At 47.6% G+C, this 13,349-nt stretch overlaps 1 protein-coding gene across 4 annotated transcripts in view; it reads right to left on the bottom strand.

Moving 5' to 3' along the window:
• Window positions 1–4,193: 4,193 nt before the first annotated feature.
• The window catches only part of FKBP6 (FKBP prolyl isomerase family member 6 (inactive)), a 32,188-nt gene continuing 23,032 nt past the window's right edge, over window positions 4,194–13,349 (bottom strand). For 2 of the 4 annotated variants that reach the window (XM_025425831.3, XM_049111062.1), the window contains one exon: window positions 4,194–4,676. The gene's annotated coding sequence lies outside the window, so the exon portion shown is untranslated. Of the gene's footprint in view, window positions 7,884–9,672; window positions 9,982–13,349 lie in introns of those variants that run through there. The other 2 variants (XM_025425832.3, XM_025425833.3) reach the window with 2 other exon arrangements.

Raw genomic sequence — 13,349 nt, forward strand, 5'->3', positions numbered from 1 at the left:
ATGCATGTGCATGTGCACACCTATGCGCACGCACACACACACACACACACACACACACACACACACGGGCATTTTTTTTTTTTTTTTTTGCTTAAGCGACGCTTTGGGTTAAGTCAGACTGCTCCTATCGTTACATCATTATGACTGAATTGACCAAAAAGATTAGAGAGGTCAAGGTCAGCTTCTTAACCAGGTGAGGAAGGAAGAGAGAACAGTCTCTCCCTGCAGCCAGCCCGGCCCGTGGGTGTGAGAGAATGAGTGTGGCTAGATGCCCCCACCCCGGAAGGAGAGCCTCAGGGCTCCCACTGGTGATGGGAGGGTCTGGGTCTCTCAGCTGGACACACACACAGCCTTCCGGGGTCTGATCTGCCCACATGCTCCTCAAACCTCCTGCTGCTTTGTGCCTAGAGCAGCTCCTGGACATCAAGTGGCTGCCCGCTGCTGCAGCCCCTCCCACCTTGGTGCTTAGCATTGACTGTGTGGGCTGCCCTTTCCTCCTTAAGGCCAGAACCAGACTACTGTACACGGAAGCTGCCGGATACCCAAGCGCAGGTCCCTTGCTGTCACCTAGGTGGGCCACAGTTTCTCTGGGCCTCCCTGGCTTGCTCTGGGAAGCATACAGTGGGTTATGTCGCCACCTATTGCTGGGTGGGTTTGCTCAGCAAAAGCCAGCCAGGGCCTTCTGGCTTGGTAGAGGGGAAAGAACTCAAATCCTCTTTTTGAGGACAGCACCTGGACTTGGGTGGGTAGAGACTGAGGTGAGAGGTTCTAGACCACCTAGTGGAAGTTCACCCAGTCCTAGCTCAGCTCTAGCCACACATCCTGGGGCAAGTTCTTCCTCCCCTGGGCCTTAGCCACCTTCCCTCCAATGAGAATCTAAAAGGCATGGGTGCTGGCAGGTCAGCACAGGGAGGGTTGAAGTAAGGAAAGCAGGGCCTCCCAGAGCTGGGGCTGAGTAGGAGGCTGTATGGAGGCCAGAGGCCTTGTTCCAACCAGTTCCACAGCAGCACTGAGGCAGGAAAGGCAGCGGTTACACCCAGGCTCTGATGGGGAAGTGTTGGCAGCTCTCGGTTAGTTCCTTTTTTGCAGGGGTAGGGGGGTGGGGGGGAGGGAAGAGAGAATCTCAGGCAGGCTCCCTGCCCAGCGTGAAGCCCAATGGGGCTCCATCCCACAACCCCAGGACCATGACTTGAGGTGAAATCAAGAGTCAGACACTCAGCTGACTGAACCACCCAAACGCCCCTCTTGGTTAGTTTCTTGACCTCCCTGAGCCATTTTCTTCCTCCCTTGGTAAGTTCACCTCAGAGTCACCCCAAGAATGAGGGTCCTGGCCAGCCCCAGAGACAGCAGCTGTCATTACTGGGACCCCACACTGCCCAGGAAGCCGTGGGGAGGCTGACTCCATCACACCTCCTGATGTACACATCTTGTGAGAATGCAAGACAAAGACATACATGAAGGTCAACACGGCTGTCTATGCGAGAGGACACGGGGACGAGAGAGAGGAACAAAACATGGGGGGGGGGGGGTCGTGCACAGATTGGTGGTGACGTGCCATGACTAGCTCTGTTCTCCACACCTCCATGCCTCCAAACCCATGTCAGTTGAAGGCTGGCTTACTGAGAGCAAACCACGTGATGTGGCTAGAGGGGGCCAGTGCCACCTGGAAGTCACCTTAGCTGCCATGTGCTGCCCACTGAGGAGCCCTTTCAGAAGTTGTTTTGGAGATTGGCAATATCCAAGCTGGTTTCCTTGTTCATCAGGGGCCATATGTCCCCTTGGCAGAAAGAGAGGATGCTGCTGTCCCACTCAGACACACAAGGTAGGTTCGGAGCAGCCGGCTGGTCTTCCTTCAAAGTCCCACCCAGTGCCACAGGCTGCCGCTGTCTCACAGTCCCAGCCCAATGCAGATGAAATGCAGCCAGTTCCCTCAGGGCTTGAGGACACTAATAACACGTGGATATGTTGTAAACTGTACAGAAGCCTCAATCTCCCAGGGTGTGCTGGCCAGAAGGGCCGCTGCTACGTGTGAAGCACACTCTTCCCGTTCTTTATTTACACACATGAATGTATTCAGACTCCATGTGTTATCCTCCAGGTTCTATCTTGGTCCTCAAAGTCACCAAGTGTCCCCGTGGGAGCGGCACTGTGATCTCTCTTACACTCCCCTTTGAAGGACTCACAGTTGCTTCCAATTTTGCCACATCCTCAACAGTGGCAGACGTGCTTTTAGCCCACAAGTACAAGTGGTTTTGAAGGACAGAGTCCTACAAGGGGGACTGCTGGGTTAAACTTTTAATACTTTCAAACGGTCTTCCCAAAAGTCTTCAAGGCAGAGTGACTATCCTCACACACCCACCTCAGGCCACCCCCCTGCTAAAGCTTTCAACAAGTCTCCTCCAAGGGAAAGCTGGGGAAAGATGGCAAGCCCGGAGTGGGGAGTGATGGGGCACCCCACACATGGGTATGCGGGCATTGTTGGGGCGCAGCCAGGCTGGGGACAGGAGAGAAGCAGTGAGAGCAAAGGCTGAGGAGGTCAGTGAAGGCTGAGGAGTCGAGACAACCCAGAGGCACTTATGAAGGCATGGCTGTGTGGCCACACCAGAGGCGAGGATGAAAGGGCAGCTGGGTGGATGCCCTTGCCAGCTGCAGAGACAGGCCGTGGCAGAGGGGCTGGGTGGGGTGCGTACATGGGGTAGGGCAGTGGTTTTGGTCTAGGCCCTCCTGGACCTGGAGGAACTAAGGAATGTCAGACCCCAGGTGATCCCAGGTCCAGATCCTGAGGCCTGGAGCAGACCTGGGAACCATCAGTAAGGTGTTTGTGGCCTCTAGAGAAAAACATGCTTCTAAGGCTACCACTCCGGTACTCTGGATTAAAGGAAACATGGCGGTGGGGTAGGGGGTGGTCAGGAGTCACCCAGGGGGACTGCTCAGCACATGGGACCCTGTAGCACCACCCTGCCCTTCCTCCGCAGGCACAGAGGCAGCACCCAGCCTGCCCCGTGAGGATTTGGTTTCTGCTCTCTGAGCTGATCCTGTCAGGAAGTTGAGGCACCAGAAGGTGTGGCACAGGCCAGGTGCCTCTTGGGTCAGGGAACATGCCCAGCCCTCTAGCCCTCTAGCCTTGTGGTCTGGTGGGGTCACTTCTGAGTGGGTGTTGATCACAGGAACTAATCTGAAATGCTCTGGGTGTTTTTTTTTGTTTTTGTTTTTGTTTTTTTGTTTGTTAAAGATTTTATTTATTTATTCATGAGAAACAGAGAGAGAGAAATAGGCAGAGGGAGAAGCAGGCTCCATGCAGGGATCCTGACGTGGGGCTCAATTCTGGGACTCCAGGATCATGCCCTGAAACGAAGGCAGGCACCCAACTGCTGAGCCACCCAGGGATCTCCGCTCTGGGCGTTTTTGAAGGGGGAGGGGGAAGACGGTGGTAATGAGAAGGGTGAAACCAAAGGACTGCTTAAGGAAAGTCCTTGGGAGGAAATCAAGAGCTTCCAGCTAGGAAATTCAGGGAAGAGATAAAGAGGGCAAAGACCACTGGATTCGACTGCCATGAGGTTGGGGCGAGATGGCAAGATGGCAAGGAAGGCAGCATGCTGGGGAAAAACTGGGGGCCACAGTGGAGAGAGCCAGTGTCGACAATACCCTTGAAGAAAGGTGGCCAGGAACGCAGGCAAGGGTCAGGGAGGGTGAAGAGGGAGGACACAGGGTCCATAAAAGGATCCTATGGCCATGTGGATGCTGCAGGAAGGCCTGAAAAAGCTGTGGAGTAAAGACGGTAAGGGTCAGGGGTCGGGAGCAGAACCCAGGAGAGGGCACTTTCGGCCTCAGCCTGCAGGGGAGACACTGGCCTGTCTGCTGGGAGTCAGGATCCAGCCCTGGGGGAGCCAAGTGCTAGAGGATTGGTAGCTCCAAGATTTGTCCTGGATTCATCCCATAGCAGCAGCTCCCCACAGAAGGGAGGATACAAGGGAGCCCCAACCCCAATGCTCAGGCATTTCCTTATTGGGTACATTGGAAAGAACTGCTCTGGCTCTAGAAAAGAAACCCCAGTTCTGGCTCCTGCTGATCCAACTGGTCTTTTTTTTTTTTTTTTTTTTTTTCCAACTGGTCTTAATGAATGGCTGTCCCTCTACCCCACCTACTGACTTTACAAGTTTAGTTGAATTCACACAATTAATTTATACTGGATCTTGCAAGGACAGGAAAAGGTTTTATTTATTTACAACAGAAACATGTGTAACATAATTCTCTCTCTAAAACAGAAAACCCTATAAAATAAACAAAGTAATCTCTATTTGTATTTACCCAGGGACATTAACAGCCGGAAAGGGGGCTGGGACTGGGAGAAAAGCCAAGGACTAATTCCATTTAAAAAAAGAAAAAAAAAAAAACTGCCTTTAAAAAAATAGCATTTTTCTACTTGTCAGTAGCTACACTTTCCCCTACTCTGTGTATGAAAACGTGAAACAGAAAACAGCACCTGTGAAAACACATTTCAGCAGCGTCAGTCAGAGATGAGGCAACGGCCCAGGGCTGTGGAATTCCAGCTCCAACTTCCAGGCGTGTCCCCACAATAGCATGCACTGGGGAGTTCTTTCCAGAAAGCCCCCTAGCCCCACTGACAGAGAACTCCAGCAGCCTGGCCGCTCTTGTCTGTAGTTTAGCTGAAGAATCTAGGATCAAACACAGCAGTTAGAAACATACCAGGACACAGCTGCCCAATGTAGAGCAATCATAATCTGGATGTTCCATATGTGCCTGCAGCCACAGGTTAGAGCACCAGAGCCAGCCCTGGGTCTGCAATGATGACCCTAGGAGAGTTTGGGGGACAGATCCCATGGTTGTGCAGCCCCTACTGGGTGGGTTCTGGGTTAACATGGTGGCCCTGAAACTTCAAATCAATAATACAGGACAGTCTCAGAAGATCAGAACAGAAAGGATTCTAAGATCATCCAGCTCAACTTCATTTTTCAGAGGAGGCCTCAAAAGACTAATTTTTGAATGCAGGTAGAGCTTTACTTATTGGATTTCTCAACTGTTCCCCAAGGAGTGACACTTCCTTAGCCATTTACAGATGGGAAAAAAGCCGATAGAGAAGCAGCTGCTTTTTAACCAGCGACCACAAACACCTGTCGTACACACTGGGGTGGCACAACCCACTCGGAATGCAACCAAACCAGGAGCCGGGACAAACCTTTCACGGGCAGCTCCATGGTACACCTGGCATCACACTGCCAGACAGACAACACACACACTGATGTGGAGAAATGGTGTGGTAGTTTATCCAGCACCAGGGGACTACAGTTCAATCCTTGAGTACCACCACACCTCCACTCTGTGCTCCTTCGTTTCTTCATCTTTACAATGTGCACAACAATACCTCCCAAAACTGCTGCAAGGTGAGTGTGAAGGTCATCTGAAGGAGGGCACCTGATGGATGCTACAGTAACAACCTACTGATGGTTCTGCAGTCTCTGCCTGCCTAGCACCCCTCCTCCCTGATTCCCTGGAGCCAAACACTGGTCCTAGAGCCGCAAAATGCTGGTACACGAAGGGCTGGGAGGCTGGTGGGCATTCCCAGCAATGGAGAATGCAGATGATGTGCGAGTACAAACATTTCATTCCCTTCAGGCAGAACAGCAGTTTCTGAGAGGAGGAGAAACTTGCCTGTGCCATTCCTCTCAATGCCCAGGCTCCGCCCCCCTGCACCGCCCCCCCCCCAGCAGCAGCAGGAGGTGGGTACAGTCCAGGGCGGGAGGAGGAAGGTTAATAAGGCTTCCTCCTCAAGCTGTGTATGTTGTTTCTCATTTAAATCTACAGAATGCTTTTTGTCGCTATAAATACTATGGCACTCCAGTGGTTAAGCCTTTGTTGGCTGGCCTTTATTACAAAGTACAGAAAAATATGGTGCCAGTAAAATTCAACTTATAAATCTTAAAGTCACCACTCCGATGGAACTCATTTTTAGTGGGATAAATAAAACACAAAAATAGAAGTACTATAAAAAAATAAGCAGGCCATGGGGGTACAGAATGATACAGGTTTTTAACATGAGGTAACGCAAAGATCTCTCTGAGGGGCCAATTTAAGGAGATGGAACTCCATGAACAGGCAGGAGAAGGGCTTTCCAGGCTATAGAATACTGACACAAAGGCCAGGAGTCAGAAACATGATTAGAGCAAATGAGAAACCTCAGAAAGCCAGTGTGGCTTGGGTGGAGTGCACAAGGGGAGGAAAGGTAGACCACGACACTGGAGTGGCAGCAAGGTGCCAAGTCACTGGGGCCACAGAAGCATCAGGCAGGACTTTTAGGTTTTACTTTGAGCACATTGGGAAGCCATCAGAGGTTCTGAGCAGAGAAAACAACTTTTTAAGAAAAGAAAGGTTATTCTAGCTGTTTTGTGGGGAAGAGATGGTAGGGGCATAAGAACAGCCCTGAGGAGAAAGCAGTCCCTTCTCACCTGGGCTCTCAGCCTGCTCTGTCCAACACACCAAGGTGGCAGCTGCAAGGCAGTGCCAGGTTCCTGGTATGGGCCTTTGGAGACTGGCAGCTTCACTTTCTGTTGGGCAGCATCTCACATCCCATTTATTCCTCCATGAACCCAAGCTGCCATGCAAGTGCAACCATTCTAAGGCCATTGTACTGGACAGGCCACATGTGGGCTCCAGTCAACAGTCCATTCCTATGCCTGACTATAATGAGGCCCCCTGCCCATGGCCACCGATGTGGGAAGCATTTGCTGTACTCTCCTAGGCATCTAGACAAGGAGAGGATGGGGGAATGACCACACAGGACGCATGAGGGCAGAAACATCAAAAGCACTTTCCTGTCCAAACCCAAGCAAAGTCCTGGAGAAACAGCATGCTGGCAATAATATCTTAAGGATCTCTGATGCAATCACACTGAGAAATGTCCATTCCTGGGACCAAAGCCAATTTGATAATCCCTCTGATCACTTGCAACTTCTACCCAGCTCAGGGCCCAGCAGGCCTTGCAATGTTCAGGCCCAGAACCTACTGGTGAATCAAGACAGAGCTCAAACCCTAGAGTCAGTCAGGGGAGAGGGAAACTCATCGGAGCACCCATGGAGCATATCTAGTCATTCCACTACTAATGCTGTTAGTTATACAAACAAGCAAGAATCATTCTATCGTTAAAGTGAAGGAGTTAATTTACCCGGTATAGATGTGAGCCCTTTGTTCCAGGTATCAGAGGTGGCATTTTAAGTCCATAAACAGAAATTTTGGTACAAAATCTTATTTACTTTATTTAAAATAAAATCTTAGAAAACAAAAATCTACATCCAAGTGGAGCTCGAACCCACAACCCTGCAACCAAGAGTTGCACACTACTGACCAAGCCAGTCAGGCATTTAGTACAACTATTTAGATATTTGAATACAAAATAAAGATCTAGATCCCTACTTCAAGTTAAGGATGGAAATAAACTACCAATAGTTTTAAAACTCTAAACATAAAAAAGAACTCTAAAACTACTAGAAGGACACAGATGTTTCTTGTAAGTTGTGAGAAATGTAAATAAACAATAAGCAAATGAGGAGATACTTCCCAAGTAATCAAGGAAATACAAAATTCAAACACCAGAAAGGTTGGATGAGGCCCCTCCCACAGGTAACTGCACTCCCTGAGCTCTAGTCCACAGGAACAGGAGCACCTGTGGACCGGTGCCTGGAGCCTGGGTAAAGCTGGCCACCTTAGCCCACCTGGCTGGGGAGCCCTTCCTATCCACAAGTCCACAAGGTTGTGCTCAGGCTCATTGTACCCCTCTTCACGGGGGTCTCGGGCTCTCCGTTTGCTTTCTTCTCAAGTCCAGAAGTCCCCTGCACTCTTCCCTCTCAGGCATCAAGCTGCCTATTAACCTGGGAGGAGGAGTAAATTTAGTTCCCTTTTACTTCAAACTCTCCTCAGTTTCAAGGTCTTTCATTACACAATGTCCCGGAGATGAGCTTTCTCTGGGAAGGAACCATTCTTTGTGCACAAGAACCTCTACTGTTCTCCCAAAGCAGCCAATTAAAAATGCACAATATTTCTATCCCTGCCACATCAAAGATTCAATATTATAGAAACCATAACAGCAGGTCAAAGGGTAAAAAAAAAAAAAAAAAAAAAAAAGCTTATCTTTGTGACAGGAAGGCGTTTGATACCAGTTCCTCCTGATAAAAGCTTTTAATAAAAACATTTCCTTAACATGGTAAAAAGACTATCTCAACCAAAAGTCTGCATCACACTTAAGAGCTAAGAGTGGCTGGTCCAGCACAGCCATGAGAGACGTGGATGTGCAGCACTGTCACCCAGCACTAGCCTACATGCTTAGATGGGCTCTGGGTAAAATAAGAAATGTACCTGGTAGAAATATTTGGATACAATGATCATATATATACCTAGAATATCCAGGGAAGCAACTAACCAACTAATGTAACTTACTGACAGAATTATGAAAAAAACTAAAAAACTCACAAAGGTGTTTGGTTACACAGAAATAGCAATATTTATAGAAAGGACACTTGACTCTGTAAACATGTGAAAAGATGTTTAGGGACAGGCTAATACTAATAACAAGATTTCCTCTCAGATGTACCAAACTGGCAAAGATTAAACAGTATAAATGATAGAAAAGCTATGGGACATAAGCTCTCAAATGCTACCAGAGGGTCTGTAAATTGGTACAGCCACTTAGGAGATCAATTCAGCAATACCCAGTTCAGCTGAAGAAATACAGATCACAACTCAAGAACACATTTACTAAGTGTCACAGAAACTCAGGTGTGGGGGCCATAAGTACAGTACACCTCCTGTTACTATTAAGAATTTTACAATACTCTCCTAGGATGGAATGCAACTCACCATTTTTTTAAAAAATGAGATGGTAGTTGAGTGCTAACTTGGTGATCACCCAATGTATTTAAGTTTTATTTAACTCATCTCTATGCCCAATGTGGGGCTTGAACTCATGACGCCAAGATCAAGAGTCACATGCTGTTCCAACTGAGTTAGCCAGGCACTCCCCCAAAATGTACTTAAACACATTATTGTACAAAATATAGGATACTATTTGTAGGGATTCTATTTGCATATATACCCACAAATATTTACAAAAATATTCTCAAATATTCACAAAAAACCCTTTAGGAAGGATACATATAAAAACATCAACAGTGGTTATCTGTCAGTGGGGGGGTGAGCTTGGGGACTGGGAGCTTTTACTTCAACTCTCCTCCTTTTTTTTTTTTTTTAAACTGTAAGCATGTAGCATTTTAATAATTTAAATACTGACAAAAAGTTGTAGGGTAGGGTGGGTAGAGGAAACTGAACCTAGAATGCTGATAACTGTCAGGTGGATAATGCATACGTGGGCAGATCAGCACGCCATCTTTTCCTACCTTCAGGTTTGAAAACCTCCATAAGAAAAAGCTTAATAATAATCAAGTGAAAAAACAAAAACATGTTTCAAGGGATCCCTGGGTGGCGCAGTGGTTTGGCGCCTGCCTTTGGCCCAGGGCGCGATCCTGGAGACCCGGGATCGAGTCCCACGTCGGGCTCCCGGTGCATGGAGCCTGCTTCTCCCTTTGCCTGTGTCTCTGCCTCTCTCTCTCTCTCTCTGTGTGACTATCATAAATAAATAAAAATTAAAAAAAAAAACAACGTTTCAATCTAGTCCATGTTCTGTGAAATGACTTTAGACATAAATCCTATGATTAATGTTCCCTCAGGGAGTAGACATTCCCAGGAGCACTGATGGTAGAGACAATTGCCAAGATCAGACATTGGGATTTTAGGAGGTTCAGTTAGTTGAATTTTCAAATTGCAACCAATAAAAAGTAATACTTTAGTATAAATTAACAGGTATCAAAATGGAAAAGTTCACATTTTGCAAATCCAATTCCCTTAGGATCCTGAGGTGTAGACAGAGAAAAAGGTCATCAGGTCTCCACGGCTCAAGGAAAGAGAAGCCGAGACCTACAAAGACAAAAGCAGCCAGACTTAGGCAGAGAACACAGACCAAGTTCCAATAGGCAGTCTCCCACTGAATATATGAATACTGAACAAGTGGCTTCCGAGGAGAGCATACCCAGACCTGGGGAAAAGGCAGCCAATGTGAAATACAAACTCCAGCAAGGATATGATTGGTGTCCACAATAATTGCACATAATAGCGAGTAGTAATCAAAGAAGAGTGTGAAAGTGTAACAGAGAAGCCCAAGAAGTGATGTAATCCTGGAAGCCTGAGCCGGAGGCTGCAGAGCCCAGGATGTTGATGCTGGAGAGCGGAGTACAAAGCCCTGGGGCCGGGCAGGGTGAACAGCGTTCCCACGGAGTCAGATGCCAGCCCCGCCCTGTCTCCCAACCTTGTCCGTGGCACATCCCTCTAGGGCCACAACAGGGAACCAGAGTGAACAGTCAGCCTCAAGTGGCATCTGTGAGAAACGTTTGCAACAGTGGGTCTTTGAAAAATGGATGAAAGCTGTGGATCCCTCTTCAAAATCCCAGAAAATGCACAAACATTGTAAATAAAGGAGAAGATTCATAGACCCTCTCTACAGCCATTTTCTTAACTGGTTCTCTTTCTTGAAACACATTATTCAGGGATGCCTGGGTGGCTCAGCGGTTGAGTGTCTGCCTTTGGCTCAGGGTGTGATCCCAGATCCTGGGATCAAGTCCCACACCGGGCTCCCTGCATGGAGCCTGCTTCTCCCTCTGCCTGTGTCTGTCTCTCTCATGAATAAATAAATAAAATCTTAAAAAAAAAACCCACATTATTCAGCCAATTGGAAGAAACTAGTCTGGCTATCTCAAGTAATTCCAGCTGAAGGAGAAGAATTTTAGAAGGAGCCCTAGCCCATTCATACTCTGCTATGTGATGTTCTGGCCTGTTTGATCCATCCCTCCTGCTCCTGTCACCCTATAGGCAGTGGTTCAAAGCAGACACTCAATGCTGGGCCCTCTTTTATCTGTCCCTCCCCAACTCGGCCCTGGTTCTCTGGCTCCACATTGATCCTATCATTGTCCAAGGTTGGCCTCCTCCAGTGGTCCTCTGGCTCAGCGACCTGCCCCTTCCCTTGGCTACATCCCTGTACTTCTTACTGCTGGCATGAGACAGGGGCCATTCAGTGGTGTTCCCTACCTGCTGGGAACCCTGTCAAGCTCTCTGAGTGGTCCCCCAAGCCTAGCTTTTCTAGGCTTAAACAGAACTAGAGAGCACCCCAGAGCCCTCCCCTCTGTGGGGGTGGCTAGGACCCAGAGCACAGCCCTGCTGTACTTCTCCAATGACAACTGTCAGAGCTTGTGACTGTCAGTTGAAGGCAGCAGGGCATATGGTCAAAGAGATAAAAAGTGCCACCCAACTGCCAGCTTCATTTCAAGACAAGATTTGTATTTAAAGATGCAATGGAAGCCCAGAGGTGTTAATGGACTTGGCTAGGATCACAGCAAGGCAGGAAGATGGAGAAGCCACATTTTCCATTTCTTAACCCTGTTATGAATGGTAAAGGGCACTTCCATAATCATGGATTTTGAAAATTAGTAAAAGGAACCTAGTTGTCTCCTGAAATTTAATTAAGTAGCACTCAAAGATACCTTATCCACAAAAAAACACAGAATCCACTGAAGTGAACCTTGGGAGGAGGCAGGTTTGGAGCCCATTACACCTGCCAAGACAGGATGTGAAGAGAAGTGAAGGGCCAAGAAGACTCTGCCAGGGGAAGTGCTTTCTCAGGAAGGGAATAATGAAAAGGTGCTAGCCTAAGTGGAGTTATTTATAGTTACACAACAAAGGGATGACTTCAATGATACCTCCTGAGCTGGGAGAAAAGGCATTTCACAGATATTCAAAAGATCAAGGGACTGTGTCTAACAGTTTGCTTGGAAAACGACATGGCCCTCATCTGACAACAAGAGAATGCCTGGCTGGCCCAGTTACCCTTGAGAAAATACAACTACATTTTGAGGGGAAAAAAAAGTAGAGATTCAGAGAAAGAAAATTTGAAGAACTAATAATATGTAAAATTACCAAAATACTTTTTTAAAAAAAGATTTTATTTATTTATTCCTGAGAGACACAGAGACACAGAGAGAGAGAGGCAAAGAGAGAGGCAGAGAGAGAAGCAGGCTCCATGCAGAGAGCCTGATGTGGGACTCCATCCTGGGACTCTGGGATCACGTCCTGGGCCAAAGGCAGATGCCAAACTGCTGAGCCACCCATGCGTCCCCCAAAATACCTTTAAACAAGTTATTGTTTGTTCAGGACTCAGAAGTGTCTTACTGGAGGCATGAAATACCTATCTACTCAAGAGTAGATTTGAGAATTTCTTCTTAATCTCTTTGGGAAGAGGGGGATCAAATAGATTCGTCATCTAGATCCAGTCACATACTGTGGGGAAAGGATGATTTGCTCCTAGGATTTTCCTGGCAACTCACCAACCTGGCCTGGACACAGGAAGACTATTTTGGAACAAGAGAACCCTTGACCCCTGAGGACACCTTCAGCTTCAGTGCTGGCACCAAGCTCTGTGGGGCCTGCTGCTTTAGTGCTCACTTCAGGCCAATTCTCTGAACCAGGACTAAATCCCAGAACTTCAGCTAATAAGAACATACTCTCTGTAGCATGGACTTTATTCCCACTGAAGCCTCCCAGGAGCTGCTCTGGCTTCCTGGAAAACATTTAAACTGTTTTCTTTTCTTCTTTCTTTCTTTGAGAGAGAGAGAGAGAGAGAGAGAGAGAAAACACACGCATGTACAAGTAGGGGCAGGAGCAGAGGGAGAGGGACAAGTAAACTTCACGCTATGTGTGGAGCCTGACTTGGGGCTCCATCTCCTGACTCCTAGACATCATGACCTGAGCTGAAATCAAGAGTTGGACACTTAACTGACTAAGCCACCTAGGTGCCCCAAGAAAACATTTAAAAAAAAAAAAAGAAAAAAGCCTGTTAACTCTTTCCCTGAGGCTGCCCATGCAAAATGGCTCAATCATCTTAATTCTACAGCTCAAAGGCTTCAGCTTAAGTATGGAAAGCGGAGAAAAAGAAATTCCTAAACATCTAAGAGAGGGAGAAAAATCCAGGGGCACCCAGCGGTAACACTCCAAATGAAAAAAGCCGATGAATATACTTAAAGCTTCAGATATCATCTGAGGTTTAGATTTAGATTTCGGATCCAATGAAAATGGTCACAGTTGTTTATATGTAAGTACAAGGACCTCCATAGGGAAAGGGTCTTATTCTCTGAGCTTCATTCCTTCCCAAATCTGCGAAGTGGAAACGATAATTTCTCCCTCAGAAACACTGGGAAGATTAATTGGTTTGTGAGTATTATGAAGCACTACAGACATAG

Source organism: Canis lupus, chromosome 6, assembly GCF_003254725.2.
Source record: "Canis lupus dingo isolate Sandy chromosome 6, ASM325472v2, whole genome shotgun sequence".
Taxonomy (NCBI): domain Eukaryota; kingdom Metazoa; phylum Chordata; class Mammalia; order Carnivora; family Canidae; genus Canis; species Canis lupus.